The sequence below is a fragment of the Bacillus rossius genome, chromosome 8 (genome assembly GCF_032445375.1).
Source record: "Bacillus rossius redtenbacheri isolate Brsri chromosome 8, Brsri_v3, whole genome shotgun sequence".
Taxonomy (NCBI): Eukaryota; Metazoa; Arthropoda; class Insecta; order Phasmatodea; family Bacillidae; genus Bacillus; species Bacillus rossius.
The window spans coordinates 7,200,554-7,227,299 of NC_086336.1; the positions used below are offsets into that span (position 1 = coordinate 7,200,554).

The following is a 26,746-nucleotide window of genomic DNA, read 5'->3' on the forward strand; positions in this document are numbered from 1 at the left end:
CATATGGTAGGGTGTACGCGACTATTAAAATCTAAGGTTAAAGGTCACAAAAATCGGTTTTATTTCACATTGTTTTGCTAATATCTCGTTTCCTATGGGTTTTTCGCTATTTGCATTTATTACCAATGTTGTATAGGATTAATTTCCTTGAAACTTTTGTTTCAAAAATATTTTTATACGTTGAATAGTTTTCGAGATAGAGAGCAGATAGCGCGCGGTTAGAGCATCATTTATCAACCAGTAGTCCCGGTTAAAATCACGCCATATAAATTTTATTAATTTTTGATAAATACATAATTATTCCAACGCAGAACCACATTCGTATCTTCACTGGCTGTTTTCTTGGGGGCAGTGATTACCGACAGCTAATGTGATGGGTTCGAATCCAACATCTCGGCACCGAGCTAACCACGAGCAACTGGTAAGTGTCTTAGATGTTCTTCGGCATCCACTGTGAGCTGGGAGGTTCCGTCGCCTCAAGGCTTGGTCTTGCACTCTGTTTGGTTATTTCATTGTATTGTATTGTCATTAATGTTACTTCATTACTTTCCTTATAAGTTATTGTACTGTCATTAACGTTGCTTCATTACTTTTCCTGTAAGTTATCACGACCGCATTCTTGGACTTCATGCTAAGTCTCAAATTTTCTCAACAGACACGTGCTTTAAATTATCTAATAGCGGTAAAAAGTCAAGCTCGTGTTTTTCATCGCTTACGTTTCCTTAATCAGCTTAAAAGGAAAGTTAAAGTTAGTGAGAGAATTTTTTTTACCCAAAAAAACTAATGCAGGGACGCTGTCAGAACAAAATTTTCTCGCAGATCACTTCATATCATAAATAGTGATGACAATAAAAAAAAATATCCAACTCTGCGTGAGAGGCGAAGCACGTATGCGCGAACCTTCTGACGTCAAACCTACATTTATGTTTACTGGCAAATACCAGGTGATTGATCAGTTTGTAAGCTCGGGTAAAGATCTCCTAAAGTTTGAAAGAGATGGCAAGTGGGGGTGTTTTACACTTGTGAATTTTCTGACTTCAGCAAATGATAAATTATTAAAGTTTTTTTTTTTTTCGTCTTTCGAGACACGGCTATTCTCAGACGTGGTACGATGGGGCGAAATGAAAAGACTGTTGGCCTTGGTAACGTTATTAAAAGGCATTGCGTCATTTGGACACCGTGCAGAAGCTAGCTGCCGAGAGGGAGGAAGCGAGTGTTGAGGCTCTGGTTCTCTTGGCCAGCGCTGTACCCAGGAGGAGCGTGGCGTGATCCGGGGCAGTTCCTCAGGGGCAGCAGCACGAAATTTCCCATATTGCACCACCACCCTTTCAGCGTCTGCCCCCTCACCTGTCCCACCCCCAACACCCTCCGCGCTGTGGCCACCCCTCCCCGCGCCTTGATAACATCTCCACCCCTCGCGCATGGCCGCGCCCTTCCCCCGCGTCCAGGGACTGGCTGCATTTCAAACAAATACAACTCAGACATTTGTTTCTAACCCCCAGCCCCCACCCCCTGAAACAAACCCTACCTGACAATCCGGCTTGCTGAGCCTTGGCGATGATTGTAATTACAGCACCGCCGTGAAGAGGCCAGCTCCGGGTTAAGATTGGTACTTCTACTTCCTACGATGGAGTTGGTGCCCACTAAACCTGGAAATGCACCACGCTGCAGTTGAATTTGCTGGAATACTAGCAGTGATTCCTCGTGAACTGGAGGTTCCTTGGACTCGTCTTTTACTTTGCAATTAGATCAAGACTAGTAAGTAAAAATTTTGGATACGTGTATGTGGTTACTTTCCTTTCCCCCCCTCCCCCTAAATACCAATTCATGTAAACAATTGTGCTTGATGCGAGCTCGTTTATGTATAGATGTAGAATAGTTTTTAAAAACCTGTAGTAGAGTTTCAGACATTAGGAGAGAGAGTACAGAATAATTTAAAATTTCTGAAATAATAGGCACGCGTAATTTGTTCTTGGGTAAACTTTTATGTACCTCTAGAAAGGAAATTTGAGAATAAATTTCAAATTGCAATGTGTGAAAATCTTTTTACCCATTTCCTTGATAAGAAAAGAGAATAATAAATTACTATTATCAAAATAAATAATTTTTTTTAGATAGTTTAAATTTGTAAGAGAGCTTGATGAAACATACAAACAATCGTACAGAAATTCATAGATGAACACGCAGAACCATCTAAACAATATATTACGACCGCTAATTTTTTTTCAGTAGCAGTTATAATAGTACCAACAACACTGTTGGAAACTAAAGTAAATTTACGGACTTTTCAACAAGAATTTAACTCAAATAAACGAAGAGTTCTTCGTAATTTCAAATAACTGACTCTTCGTAGAAACTGCGCCGTATTTCGATTTCCGAGCTGTATGATTAGTTCTAAACAAAAGATAACACACGCTTGGACTAAAGAAGATTGTTATCACTGTAGACTTGACCAGTTTTTGAATGTTTTCATATTATAACAAGAATATTCTTTTGGGCTCATTTTCACAATAAGCTAACTCAGTGTCCGTAAATTCACGTAGTTAGCCGTACATTTACGAATATCCCTGGATAATTTGTAGCCAGCGATCATCGTACCTGTTAAAAAATTTTTACTCTGCGTGTGAGAAAAATTTGGCACCTACAACAAAATTTATATTATCAAAGCACATTAAGAGAATACAACCAAGAAGAATGAATAATGAAGGATAACGATTCTCTGACTAATTGAATGTGTTTCGGACAGTGGTTAAAATCCTAGGCATAATATATTCAGTTAAGTACATGCCGAGGTAGAGCAAGGGTAGCAGGTGGGACGGGGTTAGGAAAAATCCCTGGGCCATTGCACAATATAGTGTAGTCAGGTTGATTTTAGAGATTATTTTGTGTGTGACTTTACCCTGATAGCAGAACGAAAATTACAAGTTTTGTGTCGATACCTATATCTAAATGGAAACCTTGAAACTTATGCGATAAAAGCAGTACAATTTCACAGTTATGACTATGGTAACGTATATATTTAAATTTTGGGAATTAAAAAAAAACTGCGAATAAGGTAAACGGGAGGAAAAAAATGTCTCAATGACCCTGCGTACACGTTATACGGTGACGAAGAAATAGGAATTCTGTGTCGCTGTGTTCTGTGGTCAGCCAGGCAGAGGTGGGCTTCGACGTTTGAGGACTTACCTGCTCCAAATGCCCCGCGGCACCTCCTTTGTTATTCAAGGTCACTTTAAGGCACGAGGAGAGAAAAAAAACCTTTGTGTGATAGAAATGCTTCTCCCCTGCAGTAGACAAAACATCGGAACATTTATTTTATTTCATTGTGTTTTCTTTTTGCAATGGTTGAAGGGGAAAAAAATCGACAGACCACCCAGGTTAGCTGGTGAATATTGTTATCCATTTTTATTAACCTGTTTTTAAGCCTTGGCATGGTTCGAAAGCACCGTTTTTTTTAATTCGTGTGGAACCAAAAAAAGAAGACTTTAATATTAATATGGTTGTCACTGAAATACGTAATTCGCCACGGGCATCTTCCCGACTCCTTGATAGATTTACCGTTGCGGCACGAAAATTACTCCGATGAATGCGACAGACGTCACGAAAACGTAAACGCATTGCTGTACAGAATGTTACAGCAAGACTTTTATTTTTCTCCCGAACACCACTTTCTCTCACCTTCCCCTCCCCCCTTCTATCAAAATAGTGTGGAATGATTTACCAGCATCGCATTTAAAAAGAAGGGTGCGTTCGATAAACGCGACTAAAATGAAAGGCAATAAATGAAGCCTTCCCATAAGAAACGTTACCGATAGTTTAGATTTATCTTTACTGTTAAAATAACTGCAGTTTAAAGTGGTACTGTACTTTGTACTTGTTACCAATGATATTTTACCGTGAGGAAATAAGTAAAAACTTTTTCACTGAGATAGTACTTATTGATGACCACATCCCAATAATAATTCAGTGATTAGTATCTATTCGCTTTATAATTATTGAGATTTTCGTTTTTTCACCAAACAGAAAGTGATGGGAAGGTGATAAGGAAGAAAGTAAATCAACTGCACATCAAAAGATGGACTTTATATTATTTTTGGCATTCCTAGAACTAAATCAAAAACACTTGACGTTAAGAAAAATATTAGTACTTAAAAACTGCGACGTGTTAGTAACAACTTAAGGTAAATGTTTTGTCCAAAACCACACCTAAAAGAAAACAAAGGCCAAGTTGCTCTAGTAAAATGCCCAAGTCCCCGTTTGACATATAAGTAATTCTTTTTTAATTTCATAACATCCTTACAACCACTCACACTATACACTGTTTTTGTATGCTCCTCCAAATTACAAATAATTTATTTTGTGATAAGCCTATAGTGAACATTTTTTTAAATTTTGAAACCAGTTCCAAAAGAAAATTATTTGACTAGTTAAAAGTGTAACAGTGCAAATTTTACAAAATATTGACGTGGAATAAAAAAAAACTTAATAACTGATACGTTCAAGCAAGTATTATAACCACTAATTTTTATTATTAACATAAAAATCAAATAATTGTGTAATTTCTACAGAAATAGGTTCGGAAATGCAAATTATGGTACGATTATATCTATAACAAAAAATATTCTTGTGAATAATTTACAATATGCTATCACCTTGTTTTTATATGTTAATATCTTCCTCCGTCGCCTAGGTCGCCAAAGCTTTACTTTTTGATTTACAATGAATGGTGTCGAAATAAAATAATTTACTAGGAATTCAATCCTCATTTTATCAATCTGTAGGATCTTATTCCAAGAAGGATATTAAACATTTATAACTATTCTAATTACTTATCTACACCTTTTCTTGTTATAGATGATGTTACAAAATTAGTCTGTGCTCTTTCCAAGAAAGACGCAGGGGAAAAAAGGTTATTTAATACAACTAGAAACTTGAAGTGAATTCTCCAAAAGAGCAAGACAACCGCTGGAAAACTCCCATAAACAATGGACCTTACGCTTGCATTTCCAACCGCAAGCGACGCTGGCTAGACAGCAAAAGTAAGCCACGAGAGAAGTAACAAACAGTGCAATTTGTGCGGACACGAACTTAATTAAGGCTGCTGGTCACACTTATAGCCATCGCAACACACCTTGTCGATGCTACACACACCTGCACTTAGTGCTTGATAACCATTACCACTTCCTCACTCTGTATTTGTTCAAGAGATTACATATAAGAACCCGTGAGCCTTAATTAACGAACATCCTTTCGTGTCCGTAAAATATGTAGCAAACAATCAAATACAAAAATGAAACAAAATGACTTCGGATCCAAGAGTATTTATTAAACTAGCGTGTCATTCCAACCTGTTCAATTTAATCACCAAAACGTAGCTTCCCCCTCTCTTCATAATTCGCACACATTCTCTCCGTATGATGAAGTAATATTTATAATCGTAATGTTATACTTATATTTAATTTGTTGAAAACTATTTGTTGGAAAATATTTCAGGTTAAATTCAATTAAACAACTAACAAATAAGCCCATAAGATACCGATAAAACTCGCACGATTTTCTTTTTGCACTCGCAGTCAGTAAAAAGAAATTCTTCGTAATTAATTTTTGCGATCTCGTGAATTCTATGTTCAAAAATCACGTCAGTTAATATTTTTTTCAAGGTTTTTGTTGTGTTGTGTGTGCCAAACCCTCTGAGGGCAAGTAAAATGGTTAAGGCAAGAATTTCTCTTGCATGATTTTACATTGAAAGATAAAGGAATCGTATCTTCTTGCACGATCAGGCCTTTAATGTATCTGGAACGAACTGGACTATTAATGTTACATTATGCTTCGAATCACTATGCCACCGACTCATTGCTTTAAAATTTGCTCCTTTCGAGGAGATAGGATCGAGCCAATTACCCTTTCTACGCAAGTACCCATAATTACCAATTAGTAGAGACCGGAAAAATTCGCGAATTCATTTCGCGATAGGCTAAAATACAAATAGTTATACCTCAGTGCTGCCTCTGTTATTGGCTCACAACTCACCTGAATGAATCTGGGCCAATGAGAAGCACCCAAACCAAAGCTTTATCGAATCACAGGCTGCTACGTTGGGACGTCTCACAAGACAGCAGCCAATGAGTGGGTGGCATTTTACCGAGTGTACGTAGAACTATGGAGTATATCCTGGAGGTCATTGAACCCGCGAATTTTTCCGGTCCCTACCAATTAGTAGGGGCATGCAGATTTCGCGAAAAGATCTGAACACATATGAGACTGCAAAAAGGTATACCCGCGCCTGTGGTTTCTTCCTTGCGATTGGCGGCCGTCTGTGAGAGAAGTCGTTGCCTTATTTGACCGAGCCACTCAGGATGCGTTTGCTTCCTCGCTGAATCACTGTGATTGGTGTTGTTACTATCGATATATACCTGGAAGAAACTCACCCAATCACGAAACACAGACGATGCTACAGTGTTTTAACTTTCATCTAGTCCCGAAATCTTTTCGCGAAATCGTCATGCCCCTACCAATTAGATTTCACTTAATAGAGTAAGTAGCCACGTTGGTAAATCTCGGGACTTACATTCGCGAGGACACTGGTTCGATGTCTTTTCAGACACCCCAATTTCGGTATTCCGAAATCACTCACCAAGACAGTGCATTAGTGATTCCTCAGGACAGGCGATGTCTGGTTCTTCCCCTAATTCTCTTCAGTGCCCGATTTAAACGTTTACTCGAGTCGTGAAGACGTATCTTGCTGTTCGTCGACATTATTTTGAACCGATAAACTTACGTAGCCTATGTATCATTTTATTCGTCAAAATGTTGGCAGTTCTCAGAAGTAGTATTAACGGGTGCCAAATTCCTAAATGTGGTTTGCAAAGCACCACTCGATGTTTGTTTACTGATACTGGCAATTACACACAATTGCTTACAATCACTGCTGACACTGTTGACCGAACAAGATACCTGGACAATTGGTACAGGATTTAAGAACTATCAGATCTGAGACACGTTACGTGACGCAGACTGTACGTTACGAATGGCAGAGTTGGGAGTATCCGACTGCCCGCTCGCAAGCACTTAAGAGAACAATAGTCGGGGGGACCACACGCCGAGAGAATATATTATACCAACATTTACCGCTGTAATTTTATCCTCGTTAAAAAAAAGAGAGGTTGTCCAGATGGGCGTGACGTAATGGCGGACATTTAATTCGCAGTAGCACTGCCGAAGTGGTTTATTTGAAATATCGGCGCCGACTCGTTCGACACTATAGCTATACCTTCACGGCGTTCGCGTGGAGTAGAAAAAAGGCCCCATATTCCACCTTCCTTGACCCCCTTCCCTCTCCTTCTCTTTCTTTTTCTTCTTCTTCTTCGGCACTCAGAAGAGCTCGAACAACCGGACGGACTAGAGAAATGATACATTTCTTCCCGGCATGATAATGAGGCTCTAATTACACTCTGTTCGATTACTTCGCGATGATGCCCCTCGTGTGGATAAATTTCCCTCGAGTTTTTCGAAGACACGCTATCGCCAAAGAAAGAACCCGGACGGTGCTGTGGTAAGAGTTCTAAGTGAGGAAAAGGGGGGGGGGGGGGGGGGGTGGAGAAAAGAATGATAAAGAGGAAAACTAAAATTAAAAAAAAAAACGAAGTCGTGGAGGAGGGAAAGGAAACGCACCACGGACATTTGCATTTAATTTGTCCCTGCGAAGTATTGCGTGAGCGTGGTAGGGAGGAGGGTAGCGCAGGGATTGATTAGGGCCGAAGTGTTATTTATACGGAGTCGAGTGAGTGTATCACTCCGCAATTACGTGTCCCTATCCGCCTCCCTCCCCCCCGCTCTCCCGGCCCAAGGTCCCACGCCTTCCGAGGATGAATGGTGCTTGGGCGAGTGTAGGCGGCGATGCTCCCGTAAGCGGGCAGCCCGCTCGCTGACCAGCGACACACTTGGAGTCATTCATCACGGCCCCTGGCTGGTCGGTGCGCGCTCCGAGAAACTGTCCTGTGTGTACTGATGCTTCCCAAGAATACATCCTCGGTATTTTTTTCCTATTTTCATCAACAATTCATACGTATTTACATCTTAGTAACTTACAATACACGCAAAGAATAAAAACATTTTTTTTTTGTTAGAGAGCATGAGGGCATTGAATGAAACCTGCACTTCAAAACTAACAACTTCCCAGCAATTTTTCGAAATTTCACCCCTTAGGAAGTGAATAAGCTATTAGTAGAGACCTGTAAAGTTCGCGAATTCAAATCCCTAAATGATAGACTCCATGATCCTCTATGCACTCGTGCAAATTACATCGGCTGATTGGTTACCGACTCGTAACACCTGTTGACTGGAATGTTCGTGATTCGCTAATTCTTCTGTTAAAGATTTTTCATTGGCCCAGAGTCCTTCAGATAGACTGTGGCCAAATCACTGAAGCAAAATAATGTCAAAAGTATTTGGACTCGATCCTATCGCGAAATGAATCCGCGAATTTTACAGGTCTCTACTCATACGTATTTACATCTTAGTAACTTACAATACACGCTAAGGAATAAAATCATTTTTTTTGGTTAGAGAGTATGAGGGCGTTGAATGAAACTTGCACTTCAAAACTACCAACTTTTCAGCAATTTTTCAAAATTTCACCCCTAAGGAAGTATATAAGCTATACCTAAGTTACATAGGATTATATATTTTTTATTTTTTGTTGTATAATCGTATTTATGGTGCCAAAGAAGGATAATAGTTTGAAAGGCAGTATATGAATTCCATAAAGCAGAAATAAAAAGCTATTCGGCATCAATAAAATACATTAAAGTAAATGAATATCATTTTATAATTTGGGAAATTCCATCTCTAGGAAGATTATTAATTATAATTTTGGGTTATACCGATATAGCATACACTTAGATATATTAAAACGAAAGGTATACAATTAGTTTCTAACCGCATCTTTATAAATACTATCTATTCCATTTTGAAACCGTTTTTTGTATTTCCATTCCTAATGATAAGAAGGAAGTATTGGTTTGGTTTTATATATAAAATAAACCATTTTAAGAATAGTGTGTAATTTATTCTAAAAAAAAATACGAAAGAGACAATAAATATTCAGGTGTATAAAATATTTATTCATAAAAAAAGTTTCAGAATGTTATTTTATAAGGTGATTAATGTAGGCCCATTCGTCTTTTACATTGATTTTAAATGAGGTTTTTATGTATTTCTTTACAACTATGTTATATCTAAGCAAGGATAAGATGATTTCTTCGCTCGTTTAGGTAGCAGGGATAAGAGCATGGCCAGAATTGTTGGGACGGCATACTTTCGAGTGAGATGAGACAAGTATTAAGTAAACAGTTTCTCCAATTTTTTAGAGAGCCATAACCGGTTTTTTTTCATTAGTACAGCTCTATTTACTGATAAAAACTAAATTGTTTCAATAAATAAATAATTTAAATAAAAAAGCACCTGGGCTTGGTAAAATGTATTACTTTTGTAACGGTGACCGTGCATCGCTTTCGAAAGCTTATCTATGACTGGCAAGAAACCACTTATTTTCAATTTTAGACATGATTGTAAGTTGTCGTCGGTGAATCTACTTCTTAATTTATTTCTATTTGATTCATTAAAGAGAATGTTTGTTCACATGAATAGGTAGAGCCAAAGATTGTTAGAATAGCAAAAGCTCGTTTTTTTTGGTGTTGTTTTCATAGGTTTCAGGAAGCCTATTCCACGTATCAAAATACGATTTCCTATATTTTAGGCATTTGTTTTGCAGCCGTCCACTTACGGTGAAAAATCAAATTTCAGTTCTCTCTTTCGAACTCTTCCAAGCGGCTGGTGATATTAGATTTTTTGTTTTTTGCTGTGGCAGCGCTGTGATTTGAAGAGCCGCAAAATACAATTGAAAGAGCCGCGGTCTGCCGACCCCCGGGTTGGTCTGATGCGCGCGGCATCAGGCCTCGTGTTGGGTCGGTGTCGCCAGAGTAGCCGAAGAAAGTCCAGCGGCACACGGCCACGCCCACCATGACACCCGCGCTGGGTCAGCCGGGGTCACACTAGCGGTCACCGCCCAGGGAGGAGGGTGCCTCACCACTGCGCCACCGCGGCTCCAGGTGTCTGGATCCACGTTCTGAAAACCGGTGCGACCAGGGGTTCTCATCCGCTGTCAGGTTTCACCTCCTCGATCAGAAAAAAAACACTCGCCCGGATTTGCAGGAGTAGGAAGTAATAAAATACCGCTTTCTATCAGTGTTGGAGTGAATACGTATTCTCGTTGCAATCTATATACTTTGTAAAACTCTAATACTGACCGACAAACAACGCACAACTTAAACCATCGAGTCTAGAAGCATAAAATTTTGCATAGGACTTCCTTATATAACGTATGTAAGCACTAAGAAAGGATTTTTTTTAATTCATTCCATAAGGGGGTTTAATAGGGCTTGAAATTTTGGGAAATCATATCGGGGACACGGCCAGTAATGAAATAAATATCTAAACAATGTGCTATTGGCAAGAACACAACAGGTTAAATTAGTTAAAGAAACCTAGATTGAAGTCAAAAGTGGTTGTTTATGAATAGTCTATACGTTGGAGTTCGACAGTTAAAACGTGATGCACGGTGAACGTTTAGGCTGAAAGTAAATACGATTGCTATAAGATTTAAATAACATGGAGTTTGAAGTATTTCAAGGGACACTTTTCTTAAGACTGCTCAATCTCAACCGATAGTCAATGCGAATCCTTAAAGAAGACAAAATTTATGGTGAACCAAAAATTTCACGAGCTTAGAGACCTGCATGCTAGACTTGAAATAATTTAATTCTCTGAGACTCTCTTATTTGTTCATTGGCTGCTGTCTCTGAGAGAAGACGTTCTGCTCCTGAGTTGACTCAGCGCAATCAAAGCGATCAACTGTTTTTTGTTTCTCATTCGCATTATCATTTGGCAGCAGTCTAAACTGCAAATGCTTGCTTAATTTAACGTCTCTGGTCTTTGTTTTCACGGGTTATTTGACACGCTCTAGATGACTTAAAATCACTGAAAAACACCTAAGTCGGTATTCCAAGTAAAAAAAGTTTGAGGTGTTGAATATGTTCACCTGTTCCCTAACCGTACTCCTGGTGCACGAAAGTAACGGCCTTTCTCTTATTTTTAGGGAAAGGATATATGCGACCCGAAAAGAAGACAAAAAGTACCAGCAGCCAATGAACAAATGTCAGCGACTTTACTACGCACACTTTTGTGAGTTCTAGCCTGGCAACAAAAAAAAAAGATCGAAAGCCTTCGCGGTCATTATCTGAAATAGCTTGGCTTCTGGGTTGTAGCCGCGTCCAAGGCGAATATATCACCAAAGTTTCGATCAACATTTCAGTCGTCGTCATCAGGGTAGAGTTACTCTGATGATGGGGACTGAAACGTCGACCGAAACGTCGGTGATGTATTCACCTTATACGCGGTTACAATCCTGAAGCCAAGCTACAACAGGAAAAAAAAAACGAAAACGGAAATTGCGCAGGTCTCAAGCCAAGTGCGTTCGCGAGTCTGCAAGTCTACAAGTCACGAGCATCAGGGAGGAATAAAGCAAAACGCTCGAGGTTTCTTGGTTGGGAATGGTAATGCAACGTGTACGCCTAATCTTTCAACGGCAAAATCCCCGCGCAGATATTTATTGGCCACGATTGTTCATTCCTCGCGTGGCCCGAAGCGCGGTTGTGTGCGGAACAGGTCTCAGGTCTCGCTGCAGTGGACCGCCGCGGGGACCGCGGCTGGGGTGGGTCGTTACCACAACGCCGAAATACCACAACGCCGAACGTACAATAACGCCGCATACCATAACGCCGAATGCCAAATTGACCGCAACGACGACAGCTAGAAAACTGCTGTGTACCACAACGCCGAAACACAGTAACACCGAAAAAGTTTCTGCGGGGAGGGTGGGGGGGGCCACAGGAGCAAAATGAAAAACAACCGAATGAAAGTGTGTGTTTCTTAAATGTATCTTAACGCCAAAATACCACAACCTAACATAACCTAGGCTAGCCTAACCTAGCCTAACCTAACCTTACCTAACCTAACCTAACCTAACCTTTGTGGTAGTCCTGGAATGACATTTTTCGGCGTTAATGTATATCGGCGTTGTGGTAATTCGGCGTTGTGGTACACAGCAGTTTTCCAGCTGTCGGCGTTGTAGTCAATTTGGCATTCGGCGTTATGGTTTTCGGCGTTATTGTACGTTCGGCGTTGTGGTATTGTCGGCGTTGTGGTGCGTCCCCGGCTGGGGTCCCCGCCGTGCGGCTGTCCGCGGGCAGAAGACTGGCTCGCGTCACGTCGGCTCGTCACCGCGGTGCTTTCCATTGTTCCCCAGTCGACCTCAGCAGTTCCACAACTGGCACATCTCGTTTATTTCATTTGTTTTTTAAAAAATGTAGCAGTTAAACCTTGCATATAATTTGTTTGATTAAGGTTTCGTGTCAAATATTCAGTATAAGTATAAAACCCTGCACCACGGCGCACTCCTAACAGACAGTCTTGCTGACTGCACCAGAGGCTGTAGGCTGACAGCCAGGGCGACACCCGTATCCTTCCTTATGGCCGGCGGGGAGCTGCATTTACAGGATAGTCGCGTTATTTCACAATGTATTATACAGATACTATTTCTGAGTGAAGTACTTAGTTTAACAGCGTATAAACGTAACATATATAAAATTTCGAAGAGATGAATGTAAAACTCTGGCCACAAGCATGAAACTTGGCTGCGGGGGCGGGGCCTAGGTTCGTCCGAGGAGTGCTGATTGGTGGACCGGGAGAGCTCCGGGTCACTGAACTGGCCTCCTCGATGGACGATGTGCAAAGAGGAAACATGAGTCTCGATACTGCCTCGAAGGCGCACTGACGTGTCCGGCCTTTCGAAGGGTCAGCATTGTTTTTGTATTTGCTGCTGTTCTGGGGCCAGAAGGGAAGTTTCTCAGCCTTTGAAGGGCACAAGAAGTTTGGAATTATTTAATCATAAGTCCGTACGTTATTTTCGTCAGAATCAAAATAGTAAATAAATAACTATTTTCTTAAATCATTAATAAAATTAACATCCAGCAGCCAAGTTTAACTTGTGGCCGTTTCTTAATTCAATTGTAGAGTCATTTGTCTGGTCTTGCAAAATTATTCTTGTGATGTTACCCTGTGCCTAGATGGAGCAAGGACATAACAGTTCAAATAGCATAACTGACGCTTTCCTTCTTCATAAGGGCGGTTTTCAATTTTCGGTACCCAGCAAAAAAAACTCTTCTATCTTAGATTAAAATATTTTGCTTCAGATTGCAGCATTTAAATAAAACTTGTTTCGACTTTTATTTAAAATTCATTCTTTTAATTTTGACTGTTTTCTACGCGGAGTACAAACTATAATTTGCTATAGCTATTCAGGGGTTCTTGACCGTACTTCAAAAAATGATTTTGTTTCAGAAATAGTAATTTGAAGGGAAAAAAAATTATCAAAAATGATGACGATGTTAAGTCGAGTACCAGTAGAAAGTAACTTACCGCGTTAGCAACCGTGCAAATGGTCACGCGGGAATGATTCGCTAGTGATGGCATCGTCGGCGAGTAAAAGGGAGAGGAAACTTGCATCGTGCCTGGCTGGTCATCCTGACGCCTGCGATAGCTTCTTGAGGGAGGGTATTTAAAGATAAACACGGTACTGGGTTGAGGGAGGGGGCAAAAGAAAAAAAAAAAGGGAGATGCTTCTCAGATTAATTACCCGCGAGGGTTTCGAGAACTTTGAACCCAGTTTTCCTCCCTCTTGCCGTGTCTTTCGCGGGCCGCTGTCTCGGGATGAGTTGTTTATGGACGCGCGGTCGTGGCGCGGATGCAGGTAACTCATTACCTCAGCGCTTCTTAAGGGGGGGGGGGGTGGTTTGTGAGTCCTCCTCCTCCAGTGTCCTGACTGATCCTTGCTTCGACCCCTGTGACCTCCACGTCGCCCCATCGGCGGTCTGCTATTGGTCGGCTAACTGCGGCGGACGTTTCCGGACGTTTCGCCCTCTGGATTGGGTGGCGAATGGCAATTCTTCCCTGTGGTTAGATACCTGGGAAGCCTCGAGTTTGCGCCACGAGGCAATGCGTGAGAAATAAAAGACGCTCGTTCTCTCTGTAAAACAGATTAGCCACAACACGTAAATCAAATTTCCTCACCGCTCACGAGCCACATACGACATCCGTCATCTCGAACACGAATGCGGAATAATTTCGTTCGAACATAGCCAAGTGTGCCGAGGATGGTCTCGAGTTTCGCACGTCGATTTTTCGAGTGTCTCTGAGAGCCGAGTGGTTCGAACTCAGGGCCCCCGGGCTACAATCCACAAACGTGTGCGTAGTCAAGTCGATGTCACGTGTTCATTGGCCGCTGTCACACTTCACTTCTCTTGGTCGCTCATGATTCGGTCAGATCTTTTCCTAACGGGCTTATAGTCCTTTACGGCCTGAAGACTGGTGTACCGAAAGTAGCCATGTGCCTGAAATCACAGCTATTTCTAAGCTGGTATTGAAATTCGCGAAAAGTGCATGGCCCTACCGATAAGCCCTGATACAATGACCAGGGAGGTTATAGTGTTCAAACATTTACATTCTAGACTGTCACCTAACAACTCGAATTTCGTAGGCCTCCATTACCATTGCCGATAAATATCAAAACATGTTTTGGTTCCGGTCAATAACTATGCACTAATTATTGCACATTAGGATATTACACTTTATGGTAATGATCCTTTTCATTGTGGATCTATTTGTATTCTTTCTTTTGTCACATTGATATTACATATAAAACCAAAGCTTATGATGGCATAAAAATATTTTGACAGTGCTACATGTATTAAGTTTTGCAAAATAAACAAAAACATATCACGAGACCATCGAAATGATTTGCAACACTGAAATTTTATTCCTCTGTATTGTAAAGACATTTCTTGGGTGAGTGGTTTTGTAGGAAGGAGGAGAAGGGGGGAAGGAGGGGAGACGTTCATTTACAGTTGCGCATTAATAATTTTTTTCAACTTTTATGCATTATAAATATATTGATTATTCTATAATGTTATTCAGTTGGCACATGTTTTTTTTCTTCAGTTTTTAAAGATGATTTTCATTGAATAAAACTAAACATTTATATCCAACCGTAACGGCGAATGCTTAGCTGATTTTATTTAGAAACACTTAGAATTCCAAATTCACCGCGAGACTTTTTTGGATATTATAACTGAACAAAGTAAATATTAACCAGTAATGCGTTCGTTTAAGCCGTTTAGGGTAAACAACTGATTGATTTATAGTCGAGTATCTTAAAATTGTAATCACGGAAGAAGTGTTAAATACTGACTTAAAAACGTTTTTAGTGTACACTTTATTTTAATTCACCCAGTTATATGTCGGTAAAAAAAAACATTCTAAAAAAAATACGAATAAACAACACTGTCAGAAGTTAACATTGCAATTCTCGGCGTATTATCATTCATCAGTGCGAATATTTCAGGCAACGTGAGGTTTAATTTGCAACGTGCGCATTAATCAAAGGTCCAGCTTTCTTTTCACGTGACACCCAGTCATTAACTGATATTTACCTCGGGGAAAATAGTTCAGAAATTGCTGCAACACTCAGTAAAGATTGAGGCTTCCACACGATGTCTATTAAGCTGGAGTATGAACCAGAACCAACGAAGTCCTTCCCGGAAAAACAACGACTTTCTAACAGTATCTGGTTTACATCCGCACCCAACGAGACGTACCTGCTATGGGGAAAATTTTGACGTTACCCTCTGATCCCAGACTTCCATCATGAGTGGAATCATAGGCGTATGTAACATGCAAAGAAAAATGATAACATATATATTTATAATTTGATTAAAAATATGCGACAACGTAAATCTTTCGGTATGGTATATTTAATTCATCAAGCGACCTTTTCACTTTCCATGAAATTTTCTATATTTTACTTTTAGTTTTCTTCTTTTCCACCGTTAATGGTTTAAGTTAACGAAAGTAGCAAATACCTAGTCTTATAAACATGATAACTATGGCTTAGTAATCGGATATTTCGATTTTATATACCTACCTGTTTCAGGTAGGCCTATATCATATATGGATTAATTACTTCTGTGCTTACAACTCTCTAAATGACTTAAAAAAAAATTGTTTATTTACGAAGAATTATAAAACTCAGAATGATTGACTTCCAGCCTATGTTAGCCTATTTATTTTGCAGTATGTAGCAACCACCTTTAACAACCATAATACTTTCCTTAAAACTCCGGTTCATTAAATACTTAGGTAAATAGTGTTCGTTCCCTTAAAACAGATACTTAGGTTTTCAGGCTAGCTAACTTAGTGCGTTGACTATTTTCTTGTTCGTGCATAACATTGTGTATGGTTTTACATAACTTAGTTGCAAAACTTTCGCACATATCAAGGTAATAAAATTAATAGTTACCTGAAAAATATCAATTTTGTTACGTCGCTGCTCTACCCGCGGAAAACATAGATAATATTAGGTACTTACACGAAATGCTTTCAACTTCTGTAGTCCTACCTGTATCTACCTATAGAATTTAATTTTTTCCTTCCGCTATCCAAAAATTTACAACAATACATTTAAATATTAATAATGTAATGCCCATCCCTCTCCCTTTCCCTTCCTTCTACTATTACACGGACTCTCCATTAGATAGCTGCTTTCTTAAAACAACTTCCCTGTCCCGAGAAGACCGGGAAGCACCTTACACTGACAAATTTTGTCAATGTAACATAAATATTCAAATAAGATTACAGATAATTGTAAAGTTGTGCATTTACATGAAAACAGCTGTATCACTACAAAATATTGTCCGAAGTAGGTAATTACTAGGTTCAGATCCTTAACCCGGGCATTTATGCTTTGTGTTGTCCCAGTACCATTAAATGTAAAAACGTAATATTAAACCATTCTCTAAATAGATCTCCAGTATTGATAGCGCACATAAATAAGCATAATAAAACCTAAGAAAGTGAAATGATGAATATTCTAATATATTTTATAGTGTTTGAAAAAATTCTTAAATAAAACATCGGTTAATATTTTATAGTACGCGTAAATTTTCGTAAGAAATACTCAGTATTATCTCGAAAAACGTATTTCATATATGCAAAAATAACCATTCAAAGTTACAATATGGTTATTGTAGTATTACAAACTATTTATTGGCAACTTTTCTGTATACTGTCTCACCTGGAGAGTTCTACAGAGCGCAATAGCACAATCGCGTTAAGTGGCGCAACTAGGACGCTACTGTTCTCGCAGCTTGGAGTGCTAAGTCAGGGGACCCTGATGATGTGACACTTCTACGAGACCTTCTACGAACCCTGAGGCATATAAGGCAGCGTTGACCGACGAGCCAGCGCGAGACTGGTGGCGATACCGGCGAATCCTTGCAGCGATGGAAGAGTGAAATAAAGAGTGTGAGTGACCTTTTTGGCGAGCGATAGCGGGCGACGAGAGACGGGCTTCGTGTGCGAATATCGAGAGAGCAGTGCATAGCAGTGTGTTGGTACCGGGTGGAGTGGTAAGATACGAACAGCAGAGTCAGCCAATATCGAGCCGCGCTCCAGTAGGGAATGCAAATAGTGGACTTATGAAAGTGTGATTAATTTGGGGACAGTCATTCTGATTGTCGTATATTAGGAAAAAAAATGTAGGTTATCTAGTAGTTGATAAACGATAAACTAAAATATAGATAATTGATTGGGATAAACTTTCCGGACCTGTATCCCCACATTTGTAAAAATAAAATGTGTTATATAATATATTATATTAGTATATTATTACTTTAAAAAATATTATAATCATTTTATTACGAAAATAACAACAAATTAATATAGGCTTAAATCTGTATAGCCTATCTGGCGTTGTATGTAGTCCCGAGTGCTTTTCCGAAAAATTAAATTTAACTCAATTGTAAAATCTCATAAACCTATTGTATTTTTACTGCAATTATAACCTAAACTCTATTATTACAAAACTGTAACAGTAGTGTGTCTGTTTTTTCTGTTTATTTGTGTAGGTATCACGCAAAAACTACTGTACCGATTTGATGAAACGTTTTGTGTTTAAAAGCTTATGATTCGACTTAAAAACAAATGTAAAAATTATGGGAATTTTGATTAAGTAATGCTCATAATAACTACTACTAAATTTGAAAATAAATATAATACCTTTAATTTACATTTTAAATTAAATTGAATTTGTTTAAAAATACTAAAATAATGTAAGTAATCGTAATAAGGTTGAATTATTTTTTTTAAGCAGAGCTATAACTAAAATTAATGGAAGGGTAAGTGTTAACAATGGCATGATCTTACTTAAAATTAAATATGCATCTCTTTCTCTTTTTTTTAATTCGCTATCTAATGAAATGAAATAAAAAGGATTTGTGATTTCTTATAACACATAAAAACTGTAAAAAAAAATCAAATATTTATTCTTTACTAAAAGTTTAGAAGACTACAATTAACCACTTTAGAAAATAACATTCTTAAGCTATTTTCTTATGAATCAAATGTTTTATACACATAAAAATTTATAGTGTCTATTTCTTCAGAATAAATGTTTGGATCTAAGCATACTTTTCTTACAATGGTAAGATATAAACAATGCCCTGAGATTGCGCTAGTCTTTAGTAAAGGTAGGTAATTGGTGGCAACCCGTGTTTCATGGCAACTGCTTTAAAAATGAATATTTTGTAAAAGTACCAAATCAAAAGCTTACATCAAGTTACTAAGTGCACAGTGGAGCGCCTCCAGCGAGGCGGCAGCCGGCCAGGGCCTGGCAAGGCCGGCGGCTGTGCGCGTGGGAGGGGCCGAGTGAGTCACGTGGTGCTCGTCTCGTGACGTCACTTCCCAGAGGGCACCGGCGGAGATCGCCGAGCGAACAGGGGAAGCCTTCATTTCACAGACGAGAGAGCCACGCCCAACGTTCGCGGTGGATTTAGGATAGGTTAGCTACAATATAAATACTTTCAAACATGGTGGATGATTGGTTATATTACTCCATTAAAAATACTGTAAAATCATTTTATGGTTGCTTAGCAAATATCTTTTTTATATGTAGCTATGCAGGGCTAGGAAACCGTTTACATGATTTCGCAGTATCTTTAATGTAGCTATCCTAACCAAATCAACGTCCACAATGTTTTAAAGTATTTATAATGTAGCTAACCTAACCTAGTTGACCATTAGTTATCATGAGTTACAATGAACAAAAAAAAACCGAAGATGCACGATCGGGCGTTTGGCTCTCTCGTCTGTGAAAATAAGGCTTCCCAAGCGAACAGACCTGCCAGCGCCGGAGTTAATACGTAGCGAGACCGGCAAAATTCGCGGCTGCAGTGAACTCCAGGATGGACTCCACAGTTCTACGTACACACGGTCAAATGTCACCCGCTCATCGCCTGCTGTCCTGCGAGACGTCCCAACGTAGCAGCCTGTGATTCGATACAGCTTTGGTTGGGTGTTTCTCATTGGCCCAGAGTTATCCAGGTGGGTTGTGAGCCAATAGCAGAGCCAGCCCTGAGGTACAACTATTTGAATTTTAGCCTATCGTGAAATGAATACTGCGAATTTAATTTTTCCTGTCTCTAGTAATACAACGAACGTATTTGTAATTTTACAAAATAAATATTTCATAATTATCTGTGAACTATATTTCCCAAAATATAAACAAAATGAACTGAATATATTGCCATACTATTACAGTGAAAGTTATTGAATAAGTTGTTTATTATTATTCCAAATTACCCTTTTGGAATATTTTTGTTACGCTCCTAAACATTGTAGGCCTACATGATATGAAAAAAAAATCATACAACACACAATTGGTACATTTCCTATGCGTATATATTTCTAAACGCATCTAGGAATGATACCTAACACAAATAAATGTGAATTTATAATACGAAGGTACGGGTAGGGGCCTACATAACTTCCATTTATTCTTTAGGAACATGGCCAAAAAAAAAGTTATATTTCTTTCCAGGAGTAATAGTTTATTGCATCCAGCTAAAATATAGTCTTGTTACAAGCCACAAAAATGTAGTTTTTTTTTGCTAGAAAAAGAGAAATTTGTTTTTAAAATGTTTAATTAATTTAAAGTAAACCTTGACTGTCTTTAAAACGGGTCAACGAAGTTTTTAACGACAATTTTCAATACCATTGCTACTACAAAAAAAAAAACGTTGATAATAATTCAAAATTTTTGTTACATTAAATTAATATTAGTGTCCATATTAATTAAATGTATCAAATGTCACACTAACTTAGTTTCAACGATATATTTATTTTTTGCTAGAGTCGAGGGCTTTACGTGAACTAAGTAACATTTCACGACGCAGGGAGGCGGTGCCCGTTTGGCAACGTCGCCACGCATCAGTTGTTGCTGGGGGGGTGGGAGGCGGGTGGGGCACGCTGATTGGCCGGCCACAGTTGCTGGGTGGCCGGCGCATCTACCCCCCCCCCCCCCCCCCCCCCCCCCCCCCCACCGTGCGCAGGTTAAAGCCATCGGTCACAGCTGTCGCCGACTTGTGAGGCTGCCTCCAAGAGAAGGACATGGTTGGGTGAGGGGAGGGGAGGGGGTTTAACATCTTGCACTTCCCCTTTTGTCGGCGTCCGCTCGCATGGCCGGCGCGAGTACCGGGTGACTCGAAACAACGATCTCAACGCCTACACAGAAAAAAATAAAATTATGTTTTTTTTTTTATAAAAGATTCATTTGGAAACCAGTTGCCAAAGAAAAACTTTGTAAGAAATACTTGTAAGAAAGAATACTTGTAAGAAATACTTTACAAGAAATCTATTATATATGTGTACAACAATTGTCCAAGGTAGAAATTTCTTACGAAAATTGTAGCGTGATTTTATATTTTTATTGATATTTCATTCAAGAATATATTTTTTTTAACCATTCAAGGATAACCGAATATTAAGTAATTGAATTATTCTTTGTTTTATTACTGTCACTAACGTGAGCAGTTAATTGCAGGTAAGCTACACAATTCAGGGAACCGTTTACAAATAGCTTTAAACTGTTGGAGCTCCTGAGACAACACGAAGCATAAATGCCCAGGTTAAGAATCCGAACCCAGTATTATTACTGCGAGCACTATTCTGTAGTGATACAGTTTTTTTTCATGCACACGTACAAATTTACAAACATCTGTGATTTTACGTGAATATTTATGTTCCAAATACAAAAAAAAATACCGTTTAGTGCTCTGTGCGGGAGAAAGGAATCCATGAGCGGATACCAGACAGAAGTGGGGCGGTTAGATCAAAGTCACGTCGCTTTCAAGGCCATTGGAGGCGGTGAACGATAACTAGACGTGAATGTAACTTGGTGGAATGAATTGAGGGATGGAATTGTTGGCGGGTGGGGGGGGGGGGGGGGGAGATAGAGAGAGGAAATAAGAGTTCCCCTTAAAAACCCCACTGTGGCCAAGACAATGTCCACCATACGTTCCTACTCGCGCGAGTTTCGCCGGGAATTTTAATTTAACCAGGATCGCATTTGTGGGAAGCGAGTCACCTGACCATTCGACAGCAGACATGTCGGCACATAGTGAATGTACCTACTAGGAAAAAGAGCTAGAGTCGCGAGGGAAGCTGGAGAAGGTACACTGTAAGTGAAACATTTAGGTAGCATCCTGACGTACCATCGTTATAAGAAATTACAAACTGTAAAGTTATATTTCCTTTTAATTCACGGTAAGGTTTTTTATTTTATTTTTTGTTTTTGAAATTTTTTTCCATATTTGTGTAGTACACATTTAATAAAATATATTAGTTATTAACATCTTGTAGGTCTAGCCTATATGTTCAGCAAAGTAGGTACTAGGTATAAAAATTACTTGTACCTCTCTTCTGGGAAATATGACGGTGATTGCCGCCATCTTGGAGGACTTAAAAATTTTTTATTGACCCCATTCATCATATATGAAATCATTTAAAATTTTTAAAATATATATATTTTTTAACATTTTAATTTCTAAAAAAATATATAGGACTATGTAAATAGACACGTTTTTTTTTTTTTTTAATTTTTGACTTTGGCATTAAAAATGGTAGAATTAAAATCATTGTATGTCTTATGTTCTAGAAACCCAAGATGGACCCAATATGGTGAACAGTTCTAATTTGTCCGTGATGGCTGTCGGGGCAAGGTCATCCAAAATGAAAACATGAGACTCAAGGTAATCAAATATGGCAGCAGTGACGTCACTTAAGCAGCACTGGCACATCATACAACACACAAAGTCCGAAGAAACATCAGGCACATAGCATTACATTTTTGAATATTACGAAAATTATTTTTTACAGTTTGTATTCTTGTATTTTGGAATTTATTATTTTTATGTCATCTCTAGTAAGTGCTATCAAACTATCATTTAGTAAATGTAGATACGATTGTGATCAAAATTAATATGTACGCTTATAAATGATAAATTTTAGTCATAATAATAAAAGGAATTTTCTTTTAAAATAATAATGTTCACCTGAAGTTTCTGGTGAAATCAGTGATAACTGACTAACCATTAAATTTACCGCAATAAATATATGTATTTGCTTGAGAGCTATCACATTATGAGTATACTAATAATTGAATAAATTGAAGCTAGACTGTAAGATAGTCTATTGATCCGAAATATACCTAACTACCAAATAACGTATGGGCGTAGTGTAAGAATATAAGAAAGGTAAACATATAGGATGGTATGTAGGCTACATTAAATTCTTAAAAGATTCCAGAAGTTTATAGAAGTTTCCAAAATATTTCCAGAATAAATAGGTATTTCTAAATCTACCTACGCCAGTAGGTTGTGCCGAAAGGGATTTTTTTTTGGCGCGTGACGAATCATCGCACAAATAGGAGAACGGAAACGAGCCCCGCAACGTATATAGCATAGTGCTCTCTTTAAATTTCTTTGGCCAAATACCTACTCTCTGTCCTTTTTCGCGTCAGAATCGTTGGTTTGAAATTAGACCTTGACATTGTACTCTCATCGCGCCCAAAAGAAGTTTCACCGGGAAAATGAGTGAGGAGTTAAGGCGTTGTTGACTCGCGAACTTGTCGGGATATCTGAGCGCTCGTGGTGGCAACACTGCTGCGCGGTTAGCCCGCCGGACCGCCTGTGACGTGCGAGCAGGAAGGAGGGCGCACCTGCGCCCATAAATTACGAGAGCGAGCGAGACGCCGTGACTCGTATGTTTGGGGGGGGGGGGGGGGGGGTTTGTCGTCCCACGCCGGTTCTCCGACCAGGAACTCACTTTTTCTCTCTGTTTCACAAAAGAATGTTTTTTTTCTTTCGGAAACTAGTACTTGCCAAAATATAATTTTTTTGTCAAACTTACAAGCATAGTGCTTTGTAATTACGAGCACATTCCAGCAACAACAGAAAAAAAAACCGCAGTTAACGCCAAAGTATCCCTGTGTTTAGGATCGAAAACACGGAGACTACAATACACACTTGCATGATCACATAAAGCATTAGTTTTATAATTTCAAAGGCAGTCAAAGTTTTGTAAAATTAACAATCCTCTAAATTGAAAAAAAAAAAAAACTTAAATTTACTAAGAACGCTGTATAATCATCCAGTAAACTTCTCAAATGTACGGATGTATTTCTAAATTTACGGGTATTGAGTTTACTTATTTTGAAAATGAAATTACAAAATAATATTAAATTAGTAATAACAAAATTCTAAAACTTTATAAATCTACAGAAAATACGCTTGATTCTCTAACACGTGCTTGTTTGCCCGATTTAAAAGTGAGATAGAATTCGGGAAACTCAGTTCAAAGCGTTTGTACTTTATACGAAGATTCGCCTTTAGTTTATATGTGGTGTTGCATTGACACAGCTTATTGTAAATAACGTAGTCCCCCGCGTGGTGTTGCTGTCAAAACTTAGAAACACACAACTCAGGAAATCACACGACTGAATATTCTAAGTTATTCCTTTTCTAAGTTGAGTATTTCTAAGATTTGACGATTCTAAGTGATGTGGTTCAAGGTTGTGGGTTTAGGTTACGTGTTTTAAGCTATGGCAATTCTAAGTTGTTTGTTTCTTAATAATGATAATTCTAAGTTAACGTTTTTCTAATTTGCTTGGTTCGGTGCTATGAATTTCTAAATTACATGTTTCTAAGTAATGACATTTTTAAATTGTGTGGGTCTAAGTTATGATTTTTTTTTAATTTATAGGTTCTGGGCAGTTACGTGTATCTGAGCTGTGATCGTACTAACTTGGGACAGTACTAAGCTATGTGGATTTGTTCAAGAATTCTAAGTTATGACTGTTCTATGTTGTGAGTTTCTGAGTCATGTGTGGATCCTCATCGCAAGATTGTCAGAGGAGCTACTTTTTTTTTGTTTTACTGGCCATAGTGACAACAGTTATTACTTAATACACATAATACCGTACAAATTTACTTTCTATTACTGCTTACCCCTTTCTTTCGGTATCTTAAATTAGTAATGAATCGGGCTGAGGGAGGAGGAAAGGAGGTGAAGTATATCATTAAGTACAGAGAGTGGTTGAAAACCGGATCGCTGGACAAGGAAGTGGAAGATCTAAAAATTGATCCGCACAGTCCGCCTCACCAACAGGTTTTCTGTTCTCCCGGCCGGTGTGGCCTTCCCGAAAGTTCAAACTGCGAGAGAGAAAAAAATCGTAGCCACGAATTTATAGGAACTTTTTTTTAATGGGAGTCTATCATTTGTAGTCGTGACAAATGGGGTCTGTAACTTACTGTCACTGTTCAACATTCAACATCGGTGCCCGGAACCCAGGCATCGGTGCCCTGATGAATGGCTGGGGAAACACTTTAAATTCTAAGGCCCCGCGCAGACATTTTATAACGCTGGTTGAACACACACGCCTTGATGGGCCCGGGTTAATTCATGTCGACTGGTCACTCGGGCAAGTGTTTCAAATCCAGCAGCGAGAGTTTAGGTGAAAAATCTTTTCGACTCAGTGTCACGAACATGTTGGGTTGATACGGACGGGGAAAGATGGAGGGTGTCGTGGTATGTTGACCACAATGTTTCAAGACAAGATGACTCTGCAATGACTTACCGCTGCCTTATGTGGCATATAGCTGGACACCCAGTCTTGCACCCAAGGAGGATATTTCCTTTAGGTGATAAATCCTCGAAATGGCCCGGAATCGTACGCAGAATTTTTTTCCCCTCCTCGTTTCAAGGCCACAAAAAATTAAAGTTATCTGAATTGCATGCGCTGGAAACGGTTTACACTTGACATTGGTGTTCTTTTCCGAGGGATGAATAACTTAAACGTGGCCTTGAGGTTAGCACACAAATAAAAATAACGTAAATCGAGCACTATGGTCGGTAAAGCCTTTAGTCGCGTGCGCACAACACACTACGTTTTGAAAAGTAAAGTCAGATCCGGTTAACATATTGTTTAAATTTTAGCTTTTGGTTGGTTTAAGCCGCCCTGACATAGGTATTTCCAACTGAAATAATATTTTCTGTTTTAGAATAGTTTTCTTATATAGGCCTACTTACCAGGCTGGAATGGTCCATTGTTAGGTGTTATAAATCGACCACATAACTACGTTATGGCTTTGAATATTTTCAAGGCTAAATGTAATAGAAGCGTAATTTAATTTCCTGTGGTTACTTTTGTTTTACATCCTCAATCACTTAAAGTTTAAAATAGTAATAAATCATCTGCATGTTGTTACGAGGTACTTATAACGCAAATTATCATTGTTTAGATTTTAAACGTTAATATAGGTTATTAAAAAAAATAACATTGAAAAATACTTCAAACAATAGGTATAGCCTTTGCAGCGAGATGGCGAAATTGTAAGTTTTTGACTCCCATTACTGAGGACCCACATTCAAATTCCGCATTCGGTTGCTCCCCAATCATTACAGGAAGATCTTGGGATAGTTTATTTTGAATTTTCATGGCTGTGGGTTTTTGTTTGGTTAAATTCCTACGGATATTTCACTCTTCAAACATTCCACATTACGTTCTGTTTCAAAATTATGTTGCCATATAGGCCTATACACGACACGCTACCGACTATTATTGAGTGGCAAGTATTTTTTCATTTACAATTTTTTTTTTTAATTGAGGATATTTTCTGTTTCCACCGCTGGGATATCCAATCCATAGAAGTTAACATGTACAGTCACTTTAAAAATCTAAATTGGAGGGTGAAGTAGAGCCTTTGCAGTAGGCCAACGTCGATTGATTCTTTAATATATTTTAATTGATTTGTTCTTCGTTTATGTTCATGATACCTAAGCACGTAGTTAAAAAAAAAGTAAAATTGAATACAATGAAGCAGGTCTATTAAAGAACATAATCTACACAGAGAAAAATGTTTGTTTGAATCAAACCAATATTTGTTTATTATTTATTTATTTTTATTTAATTATTATTATTGTTTATAATTTATTATACATGGCGAAACAAATATTTACTTGGTGGAACAAAATATTTTGTTAGTTTAACCAAACTCGGTATGTAACAAAAATAATTTGTTCCACCTAACCAAATTTACATTTGAGTTGACAAAATAATTTTTTGGGTCAAAAGGATCTTTCCTACTACAAAATATTTGTTTGAATTAACAAAATATATTTCGCTATATATAAACAAATATTTTTTTGAGGCGAACAAACCTTTCTATCAGTGTATTTAAAC

General features: G+C 38.6%; 2 protein-coding genes across 2 annotated transcripts in view; one reads left to right on the forward strand and one right to left on the reverse strand.

The window, feature by feature from the left end:
- Positions 1 to 26,746, reverse strand: part of LOC134535511 (homeotic protein antennapedia-like) — a 457,838-nt gene that overhangs the window by 382,167 nt on the left and 48,925 nt on the right. The window lies entirely within an intron of this gene.
- The window catches only part of LOC134535256 (collagen alpha-1(I) chain-like), a 161,954-nt gene that overhangs the window by 4,509 nt on the left and 130,699 nt on the right, over positions 1 to 26,746 (forward strand). The window lies entirely within an intron of this gene.